Consider the following 12,393-nt stretch of genomic DNA (forward strand, 5'->3'; position numbering starts at 1 on the left):
CGTTAATGGTAGTGGAGTGGTGTAGCATTTTTTACGGGGGGGGGGGGGGTGGGGGTATGTTCTCTATGCTAAGATGTGTTGATTTCATCAACAAAATACAATGGAATCACTCAGATTGTCTCATAAATCTGCATGATTTAAAAAAATAAACTTTTTCCCAAATGAAATGACAAATGACTGAAGTCCAAAGTCTGAACCAAATCTTTTCTAGTGTGAAAAAAGGTGTACCGGGGTACTGATTTTTTTCTTTCATTAATAGACACTGAAATACACAAAGATGATTTTTTTTTTACAAAGTTTGAGATTGTCAAGAAGTATTATTTTGTTATCTCTGAAATTAAGCATTCAAGGGTATACAAGCTATTCCATAACAGATTATCTACACTCATATGTATTGATATTGTTTGCTTAATTTCTACAATCATCATTCTTTTCTAATGTAATGAATTCTAGTTAATGGTTTCCTTTCTTGAAGTATCTCTTATTGCAACCCATATTGATCAATGAGGATCTGGAATGTTCTCGGAAGTTTAAAAGCTGTTGTTGATTTCTCAATAGATGACATCACACCCAGGATATTTGCTTTGTGACCATATTTTATGATTATTTTGTGGTATTATCACCCAGATGTTACAAATGCATCATGGATTTTTGTAACTCTTATCCTAGCCGAATGTATAAAGGCAAATAGTCGGTCTTTATCGTGAAAAAGTGTTTTATCATTTCCTAGTATAATCAAAGTTATGACTGTCTGTGTAAAATCTGCATTTCCACAAATCTAACAAATACCCAGCCCATACTAAACATTTCATATGGTTATTAATCATAAAATTATTTTAATTTTTAATGAATATCCTGTTCCATAGAATTCTTTCTAACCAGAATGTCATCATTGTCATTGAAGCAGTAATGAGGACCTCCTTTCATGAGCCCATTACCATGCAGTTTACATCTGGTTAATAAGAAACACTCATATAACTCTGTTATGCTCTCTATGTTCCTTGGTCTTTCACCCCATATTTGAATATTTACTGATGTATTCACTATTCATCAAGTACCCTGTCAAGATTATAAAGAAGGTCTCTGCATAGCGGAAGCAGAGACATGAGAGGGAGAGGAGGTGGGCGTGGGTGATTCACGTTTCTCCTGCAGTGCATGAAGGTATCTGCATACTAGAGAGAGAAAGAGGTAGTCACCAAGCTAGGAAGAATTTGTTGTATCGGTTTGCGTGCTGCTGTGATGTCATGATTGTTACTCACTCTTCCCCAGTAGCCAGCTTACGAATGGACTGCTACACTTCTCACTAGTTGCGAGTACTGGCAGAACTTCAAACGTGGTTTTCACACTTTGCTTTGTGACCAGCTAGTAGAACTTTGAAGAGTTTGACTTGGTTTATTCTTGTTGGATATTTCATACTGGAAATAAATCTGGATATTAAGGAATTTAGACCTAAGTCTGGTTGGTGAAACAAGTAAGTATAAACTTTCAATGTATTTCTGATAGTACTTACTCACTCTTCAACATATTGTTCTTTTTTTATTGCCTGTTGGTATTTAGAAGTTCTTCATGTAGTGTTTTTTTGTAGGTCTACATGTAGGCCTTTATGTTAAAAGAAGGAACCACTGTTTTAAAAAATCATTGGCTTTTATTGCAATTCCTCAGTAACAATTTGATTGCATGTAATTACGTTTGTGGAATTAATAGCTTGAATGGTATTGTTTTTTGTTAAAAACAGTGTTGGTTGTAATTATTTCATCCACTATTGACACCCCCTGCATCTCATATTGTTATGTGGTATAAAACAATATGTAGGCCTAAATGTATCTCCTGCATTTGTGCAGGCCAAATCATGTGCTGATATTACCAGTAAATAAGATATGACATTTTCTTTTGGCTTTCATACTTTTGTTAGATGTAAAAGACAAAGTTTATAATTTTAAGTTAATGTTCAGTTTTTATGAACCTAGCTAGCTTTTATGAATTTTCTATATAACTTGTTTACAGAGAGGGATTATAATGTGTTCTACATATTTTATTTGTGGCTATAAAGAGTTTGATCAGACTTTGAACCACTGTTTGGATAAATACTAAGACCATTATTACCACCAGAATCACCTGTTATGGTGATGTACAATTGTTACAATATTGAAAATATATAGCTTTATTATTTCTGTATATCATTTATTAGCATATTAAATGGTGTCAAAGAAGAAATATAATATCTGATTAACTGATTTTAACAAACATATGTTTGCCAATTATAGGTCAGAAAAGAAAAGTTTTATTTTAATTTATTTAGCTTCTCATGCTGTACTTGTTTTTCAAAGTCCAACACTTTTTTCCTTCAATTTATCCGGGGGGGGGGGGGTGAGACACTGCTTTAATATGGTCTTTACTGTAAATTGTTTGTCTAAGAAACACCTCTTTTTTATGAAAACAAAGGGGATATATATTGTTGAAAGCAAGTTCACTCAATCATTAACATCATGCTAACAATTAGTCATAAAAGAAATATGTTAATCTATATTGCCTTGCCCCCGTTTCGAAGCAAGGTTTTTGATTAAACTTTCCCTTTAAAATGGAGTTGCCTGACTGAGTAGCATGTGTTTCCTGATCCCCTTTCCCTGACATTTGCACCCTCGATTCTTTACTATGAGCGTTATTCTAGTACCTCCTTGCTCGGTAGTCATGTGGCCAGAATGAGTAAGGAGTTCATTATCACAGTGATCTACATGTAAATGTCCTCAAAAAAAAAAAGATGTTCTTAGTCTTTTAAAAGTAGGCCGATATGAATACACTGAGCACCGTTGAAAATCTGGTAGCTCGAGCTAAAGCTGCGGTAATAATAGCAGCGCTTTGTATCTTCGGGCAAAAAGTGCTGTATAAATCCAGCTATTATTATTATTTTTTTAATTATCATAATTTTTTTTCATTAGTTAATGTCCTGATCAAGATGGGGGTTGGAACAATCAACCTAATTATTTATGATCCTGGGAATTATCCACTAATCCATAACACTTCTAATAATATTGTCAATGCTATCCTCTCATATCACTTGTTATGTTTTTCATTTTTATAATCTCTATATCAATAAAAATTAAATGCTTCGATTTTGTAAGTCCTTAATAATAATTTTTTTTAATAAGAACTGCATTATATTTCTTCATTCATTTTATGTCAATATCTACCCTTATTTTGCCGTTTGTGGCTTTCTTTTACCTTAACCTCATGCATGCCACATTCCTTTCTAATGTAAATCCTTTTCTATATTATCTTTCAATTTTCTCTTCAGCACATCTCTGTTCAAGTTCTCTTTGTTTCTCAACCACTTTTTATAACCATTTTTCGTCTGCACTTTCTTGTATAAAGTTTTATCATGTGATAACGAAACTAGAATAGTGGCATCTTGACTGTGCTCCAGAGACCAATAAGTCAGACCAATTTCTTCTTGTCATTGGTCATAATGTGGTTTATAGGGTTATAAAGCTAGATTCATTCAAAGAAAACAAGGTCTGGTCAATGTCATTTTCACTCTCCTATCAAATGAGTTTTCATTATCAATATTATATATTTAAAAATATCATCTGTAAGGTATGCAAGAGAATTAACTTGGTTTACACAATCCAATAATAAGGGTCCTTCTTGGTAACTTAGTCCCCCCAGCATAAGTTTTATTAGATATTTAGATTTTTTTTTTTTTTTTTCCCTGTATGGTTTGTTTTTATTTGTAATTATCCTCACATCAGAGATATTTTTCTAATACATAATTTCATAGGTTTCCCTGCTGTGTTCATTCTGCATGCAAAAACATATTTAAAATCCACGTAGCTTCATTCCTTTTCAATTCGGGTGTATGATTATATCTTGGCCAATCTTGAATTTGCCAAGTGTAAGCTCAAAGTATTCATGGGTATTGCTCAATTGACACTTTTCCCCTGAAACAACATTGTTTTCCACAAGGTTCAATATACACCATTGTTGCATTCAATCAATTTTTACTAGGTCGCTAAAAACAAGACGTTCTTATTAAACACAAACATGAAAATCTGAATATGTTGCATTACGAAGGCAATTCTGCCAAATTCTTCTTTCTCTTGTTGATTGTTAGGAAATTCTTATCCATTTGCCTGGACATTCCCACCCCTTTCACCTGAAAAAATCATGGACAGGTTTTTTTTCATGGACAAGGAAAATGAGAATTCATTATGAAATATTGAGACACTTTCCTAATTCATCAGATTGAAAAAGCCCAATCCTTGTTGATCAGGAAATGGTCCCTGCTTTCTTTCCTCTCACAAACCCAATAGACGTATAGTCAATATACCGTGCAAATACATTAACAATGTTCATGATTTCACTGTATGTTTGAAACTGTCGGCAATCCTCTATTACTTCATGTGAACAGAATTATAAGTAGGTACTTGGTGATGCTGCATAATAGCTGCTATTCATAGTCATGTCTGCAGAAAAACACTCCCTGAATTAAATGTCAATTTCATGTTTGCCTCACTGCTTTGAGCATGGTCGTGTGTTTCACATTTTTACCAAGCAGAAAATGATTAAAGTAAAATGGATGAGTGAAGCAAAAACTGCAAACGTGTAGCTATTTGCGAGAGAGAAATCGAACCAGGCCATTTGGGGGTAGAATAGCCTCAATGCCAAATATTGTTACATTATGATATCTGATCGCACATCTGAATAGCCGCCATTAGGAGTGTGTTTGGCTTCTGTACCTTATACCTTTCAGGCAGTTATACAGATGCTTTGCATGTTTATTAGAGAAGAACTTAGTGGATTTCAGGTAGCTTCTCTGTGGCTCATTTTATGCATCTATGATAATGCCTTATGGAGAAAGACAAATAATGCAAATTTATGAATAGAACAATATTGTTACTACAGAGTTTTCATCAGGTGAAATGAAAAACTGTAACATTTAGTTACAACAAGAGACAGGTGCATATTATACTGGACTCATCTGCTCACTCTATTTCAAGAAATATCTAGTCAGTTCTGTCTTTTGTTTATCAGATTCAACAATAATATTCATAATGGACTCGCAGGACATTGTGTATGATACTTTTGCTTTATGCATTTTCTACCAACACTTAGTTGTAATTAGCTAAAAAGCTAATGGCATTAGACACCAGTCCATTTGTGCACAACTGCTCAGTATGATGCAGATTTACAAATTATTTAAAAAGTATTTCAAGGCCTCTAATATCAAGAATGACTCTATTGGCATCTCTGAACTGAATTGTCCTTTCATCATCAGCATCAGCCAAATATAGAATTGTTATGATAAATTATACAGTCACAAGGAATATTTAGGATCTGGTAAAATAGGCTTAATTATACAAATAATTATAGGACATGCAAACCGACTTCTTCATTTATTTCCTAGCCCCACATTTACAGCATTGCTATAGTAGCAGTATGACCAAAGTATTAACATGATATGAATAATATGTGTTTGGTCTACTAGCTATTATACTGTAGCTAAGTTATAAAAAATGGAGCTGGAAAATCCAAGTAGTCTTACATATAGGATCAGAAACAGATACATAAAACATGATATCTTTCTAAACAAGATGTATCAGCTGAATGTCAAGGGAAATCAGAAGTTGTTATACATCCCACCCTTCAAAATGTGCTAAATGTCACATATTTGGTCACAAATTGCTACAAATCAAAAGTGATGTAAGGCAACACCAACCCAATAGCAAACAAAAGTGCCAGCCATGTAACAGACAGCCCATAGTGAATTGGTCAGGTAATACTATCCTGGTTTAAATATGAAAGGTCGAAGAGGTTGGTAAAATAGAAATTCATCATGGAGTGGGAATTTTCCATGCCATTTTCACATATTATTTCAAGAAGCATGTTGACCACATTGAATACCAAATATTAGCCAGCATACACTCTATATTGCTGTTTGCAAATGGAATTTGGGAATAAATTTAAGGATTTTATACCTAAGTTAATATTTACTTCTCTTGACAATATAAATCTCTTTTATTCTTTTAAAACTAGTAAAGAAATCAACTCTTCAAACATAACTTGAAATATGTCTGGAGTCTGGAATATCCTGTCTGGCCAGAGTTGCCTATGTCCACATGTTGCAGAGCTGCAAGTTTAAATCCTTGTCTGTTCATTTGTTAACTACCAAATATTAAAACATTCCCCTCTTTTTGGACTGACCTTTCAGTTTTTATTGGGAGGTATCTATCTCCATATTTTTGTAATAAACCTTGACAGCTGGTCATTGATACCACCTTAATACTCGCCAGTCCAGAGAGTGAAACTTAGAAGTACTTGAAATTAACCTTGCATCTGATCATGTGCTGAAAGACATCCTTGGTCAGTCAAATCTCAACACAGATTTTTTTAACCAAAAAAGGGCAGTTTTGATGAATGGTTTTACCAGTGCTCTTTAATTTCATGAATAAAAAAAACTGAGCGAGAGGTATGAACCTATAGTTTTCATGGCCAAATTGTATGATCTTTTTCATCATATTTTTATGCAAAGATATCTAATAGATATGATTTTAGACTATGCATGAGTAGGCCTACATGCAAGATGAATTTGTCAGAAATCACCACACTGATGTTTGAGGCAAATATTTTTATGTGTAGAAAAGTTTTTTTTTCCCTCTTTTTCCTTTTTTCTAAAAAATATCTAAGGAAGTAAATATTAATTTCTTGTTCAGATGTGTCTTTGTTCTTTTTGATTATTTATTTCATCCAATGGATACCTGCCTCTTCCCATCCATTATGTAGAAAATATAAAACTCCCAGTCTCTTTAATATCTCCATAAAAATGATAATTTTTTTTAAAGCAAATTATTCATAGACCTGTCATAGGTATGTGCTTAGCAAATCTAAATGTCTCAAACTTTAAGAGACTCAGAATATTTTGAAGTTGTACAATGATTTGAATTAAAAAAGGTTAAGCCTGGGAGGAACCACTTGTCCCTGTCCTGCATGGCATTTTTCAAAGAACAAGTGCATGCCTTTTGCTTTAGATGAAAGAGAAAAGGAGAAGTCACTGCCCAAGTCTTACAGTGTTGGTTGAGGGGAAGAGGGGGTTTTGTTTCCTTCAGGGAGGAAACTTTAGAAGTTCACTCAACTCACAGAATACACAAGCTGCTTCTACTTTCATCGACTTTGAAAACTTTCTTTGATCACGGAAAAAAAGCTGAGATTAAAATGGAATGCTCATACCAGTAGTATAGGCCTACGATATGCAGATTCGATACATAAAGAATCATGATCTAGCCAAGACAGATAAAATTCTCTTAATGCAGCTGAATATTTAATATATTTTGTATATTATTGTTACATTCTTTCATATGTGCTACCTGCAAGCATTGTGAAACAGTTCTCTTATTTGTTAGGTTTGCATAATAACCTATGACTTCAGCTGAAATAGAAAAAGGTGATTTTTTTAAGTATCAATGAAAAGGTATAAATTTTATTTTGTTTAAATAGAGCATCCTGTAAGAAAATGCAGCATGTGCTACACAATGAACAGTACGCTGTGATGAGAACAATGAATCATGAGACTACGAGTCTTATTCTCTTTTGCAAACCACATGAGCTAATAGAAACATTGCCATGTTTTCATAAACTGCCATTACCATAGTGATGAGCTGCCGTTCAATATTACCCTGCAATATGATATATGGAAAATAGTCATCGCTATTCTACGCTTTCTGGTGCTCTCTCAAGGTTTTTGCTGGTGAAGGTAGCAGCTGGCAAGCGTGGATGTCCTCATGGAATTTAATAACATGAATGTAATTATTATTTGAAAATACATTTAGTATTTGTGGCATGTACACAAACATGCCTTTCTTTTCTCTATTCACATGATAAAAGCAAGAAAACTCCTTGGTATATCTGCTTTATACATGTATACTCTGATTGTATGTAACTATCACACACATTTGTGAACATTCTATAAAAAAAAAATTGCAACTATAAAAAAAAAATTGCAAAGTCTGTGATGTAGTTCTTGGTGCAAATCCATTTTATTGTCATTGTATTTGCTTTTGTCCATGAAACATGTCACATCCATCAATTCTATGTTGTGATTTTATTGCTCATTTTAATAGCTGAGATCAATCGCATTGCAATGGTGTTGTACTTTCAAACAAGATGCCATATTGGAGAAAACTTGGGTCTTACCTAAATCAGAATGTGTGTGGTTCAATCAAATTGTAAGACTTTCTTTGGTTTGAAAACATTCTGTATGACAATCAGTTTAATTCAATTTATGTCTGTACTTTTAGTAATTGTTTTTTCTCTTTTGATTGAAGACAACAGTATGTATTAATAAAAATAGATTGGATGAATTGGCTTCATTGGCAAAGCTGCTCCCTTCAAAATGAGCCTTTCAGGTTTAGCATCTGAAAGAAGACAATTTTTCATTCATTTGAATAGACATGTTTTTAACACATTCAGTCTGAATGCCAGGAATCTTCATTGTACTTTGAAGTTGGTGAGATTTGTATCATTCAGTAAACACCTAGATTTTTTTAGATTAAAATCTATTATATAATCACAACTCACAAGACATAACACAACATCACATGCCATCTACCCAAAAGAATTGAAGGTGATGGTGGTAACGAAAATCTTCACTTATGCAAGCCAGATCTCGTTTAAGGATGATTAAAAAAGGTGTTAATGAGAAGAGCACCTTTTCCTCCCCTCCCTCATATCCAGTACTGATATGGAAGATATGAACAGAGCGAGAGAGGGGGAGAGGGAGAGAGAGCTAGAGAGTGGTGTAATGAAAGGAAGTATGGGCTTGGGATCATTAACACCTATGGGGAGCCAGGGGAAGGTGTGTTTTGAGATTATTGATGGTGGTTTATTTTAACCTCTTTAGTGCCAGGACATGGTCAACTTCTTATTGCCAAAACTGATAGAATATATAATTCAAATTAAATATTGTGCAGGTGAAATTGATAAAGATGAGTGAGGAGTTTCTATTTATCTTTTTTTCTATAGTTTTTTCATTGCTCCAAGATATTTACAGGTAGTTATACTCTCACTTGCCTCTTTGTTCTCAAGCTCTCTCTATTTTGACCTGAGGTCTATTTTCACAAAGACAATTGTATTTTGATCTATAATGTTGACATAATCTAGATCAATATAATTACCAGCTATAATGTACTTTTTTAGATGAGTTCAATATATTACCAGAATGTATTTCAGTACCTTTTCTCCTTAGTTTATTTTTGTAACCTAATCTGCTGAGTAAATGAACCATTTTGCCAACTTCCTTGTATACTTTAGGTAGATTAAACAGTATTAATTATTACCACTTCCAAATCACAGGCACAAAAAAAAATGGCAAGAACCGTGGGAACAAAACTGTCATCAAAAGGAAGAAAAGAAAAAACTTTCACTTTTGGTATTGGTTTAGGTCACAAATAGTGTGCATGTATATCCCAAACCTCACTTGCTTACTTTTGATAGTTTGAGTTAATATTTTTTTAAAATTAAGTAGATGTACCAATGATTTAAAGATAAGTGCAACTGAAGTGTGACTGATATGAATAAGAACAATGGGTTGTATATAATGGATATTATTGGTGTGCTATTGTAATGCGACACTATACTAAAATCATTAGAGATAAGAGTTTCAAGTTTACAGCAGCTGAGGTAATACCAGACATTAATTGTACCAAGAGCTGAATGATGCATTGTGAATGTTTGTTCACATCCTACATTGTAATAACATGGTCAGGAACATCTTTATAACAATTCAATCAAATTGAGGACGGATGAGATTCTAAGACAATACACATTATTCACAATGCACACTATAGCGTGGTGAAGGACAACGCAAAGTTAGTTGGAAACGCTAGTTTTCATCAATTAATTTAATAGGAACTTCCTCCCTTTGTCCTTCTCAAAAGACCATCATTACCAATTACGAACGACACTTTTTTACCATCCATTCTACAATTTTGTTTTCCACTGGCTTTTTACAGATCTTGAGTGGAAGACAACCCTGGACACATTTTCTGTGGCTGGTACCTGCTAGGAGATATCAATGTTTTGACAAGGTAAGATTCACTTTATATTTTTGTATACCCTCTCTTTTTCTCTCTCATTCATTTTCTAAACATTATTTTGGAAAAAGAAAGATGTAGATTGGCCAATGTTGGTTGATCATGAAGTGCCATAAATGGGTAAGTGCAAGATTTATATAACAATTCACTCTCAATGACAAAACGAAATTCTCTGATTCAAACTTCCCCTTCCCCTTACTTGGAGCTTCAGAAGGTTCTAACAAGAGTGGAAGAGGTCCTACAATTTGTACCAGGAATATTTTAGGGTTTCTGAAATTAGAAAGAACTGTACAACCCTTTCTAGATACTAAATACTAATAAGTTTAAAGACTCTGGTAATGGTGGATTAGATCTCATCAAAGGGTTTTTAGAAGCTTTGGATGTGGCTCAGATATTAATAATTGAAGATTTCCTTCCCTGGATGCAGCTATTCACCATACTTGTAATTTTAAGCTGTGCATGTGATTGGTGAATGTTTCTTATATGATCTGGAAAAGAATATACTTCTTTTCCTTAAAAAAAGAAATGGAACAATAAGTTTCTTTGAGTCGCCATTACCTAAATATTATTTCTGTTTGATTCTGCAATGGGCGTTATTATTGTGGTTATTCTTTCGTAACCATGAAATTGGACTTTCCTGTGCATTAAAGTAGCAAGGTTGCTGACACTTTTCTACTTTTTATTTGAAAAGCTTCAAGAATCCACAGTTCCTATCTGGTGAAAAAGTTGACATCCATGACGGAAGTACTCTAAGGTGTGAAAGGAAGTAATAACATATCATAGAGCACTTGAAGTTTCTCATCTAGGATAGGTAGGAAACACTAAAGATCATGTGTCATTGATTTCCCAGCATGCATTGAAATTGTCGAGTTTGTCTGCATATGTTATGTTGATCGCTCTATTTCAATAGTATGCAAGATGGCGTATGAATTATAAAAAAGTGATCTGTAAAAAGGGAAGTTCACCCTCATATCAAGTTAGTTTTAATTCCAGTAGAAAAATGGGAGGAATGTATAATGAATGTTAGGTTAATATCCATCAGATGATAACAGATACAAATTTGAAGTTTAATTTTGTGATGTCACTTAGAAGCAGCTCCTTCATTATCACACGCAATAAAGGCCCTAGTTTTGTGTATTTAAAATCCTTTTTTTTTTTCAAAAATCTCAGATTGTTTTAGTTTTGCAGTTAATAATCAGACACATTTCATATTTATGCTTCATGGGAGGTCTGCTTGCATGTGACACTGGGGGGTACTTCCCTTTAACTGGATTTATCAACTTTCAATATATGTATGTAATTGTGCATTTGTCCTGTGATGTAGCATCTAGGACTTCAGACCATCGTTTCTCTGCTTTAATATGTGAAGCATTCACATCCTTATCAATCAAATAAAACCAACCAATGCTGTTTGTACACATTTCATATTGAAAATAAGGTAGTGCTGTAAATCAACATGACAAGTATAAGAGGAAACTTTCAGAATGAGACAACTTTCATGTTTATTTTAAAATGAATCATTCAACTGCAAGTCTTGGTCAATTTATTCAAATTTATTGTACTGCCAAGCTCATTGCAACATACTGAATCACTGCATCCTCTCCCTAAGTGTATTCACAAAGCTTAATAGACCAATCATGGATGCGTAAATCCAACCATCTATTGTCATTTGGAGCCATTAAACAGACAATAGAAACAATCATTAACAAGCGTGATTATGTACAATACTTCTCACAATACTCCCTTGCGCCATGTCTATTGGCAATGACAGGCCACAAACCCTCAGGGCAGAAGAGAGTAGTGTCTGCCTGTACTGATGTATACAGTAATTTATTTTGCTGTCACTCTGATGATAATCCTGCACGTGACTCAAAATGGCTAGATAAGTTTTGGTATGGTGCTTGATATAAATGAAGATAGATAAAGAATTTTATTTTTATCCTGTTTGCCCTTCACTATTTGTAAATAGACCATCACTACATCAGTGAAATTGTATTGTTAAAAAAACATGATAACAGTAAAATGTTGCAGATGAGAATAATCTCATTATTATTATAGAGTGTGTGAAATACAGGAAAATGCTAATATTTATTCCAACATTCCACAGAAAAATAATAGAAATACAAGGTTTCGTACACATGATGAATTATTAATAACTTTTTAAGTGCTATCTCCATGTTAATTTATCAAACAGAAATGTAAAAGAAAAGTACTTCCAAAAAGATCCTTACAGGATTTGCATTTTAGGTACCGAATGCACTGCTTAAAGAAACTCATAGGGATACAGAGAAATGGTGTGTGATATCAAAAG

The 12,393-nt window shown here is 33.6% G+C and overlaps 1 long non-coding RNA gene across 1 annotated transcript; it reads left to right on the forward strand.

The window, feature by feature from the left end:
* The first annotated feature begins 857 nt into the window (after positions 1–857).
* LOC135153598 (uncharacterized) lies at positions 858–12,185 on the forward strand. The gene is made up of 3 exons (XR_010293077.1): positions 858–1,471; positions 10,002–10,076; positions 10,774–12,185. It is a non-coding gene; the product is annotated as an uncharacterized LOC135153598 (long non-coding RNA).
* The last annotated feature ends 208 nt before the right edge of the window (positions 12,186–12,393 follow it).

The sequence above is a fragment of the Lytechinus pictus genome, chromosome 3 (assembly GCF_037042905.1).
Source record: "Lytechinus pictus isolate F3 Inbred chromosome 3, Lp3.0, whole genome shotgun sequence".
Classification (NCBI taxonomy): domain Eukaryota; kingdom Metazoa; phylum Echinodermata; class Echinoidea; order Temnopleuroida; family Toxopneustidae; genus Lytechinus; species Lytechinus pictus.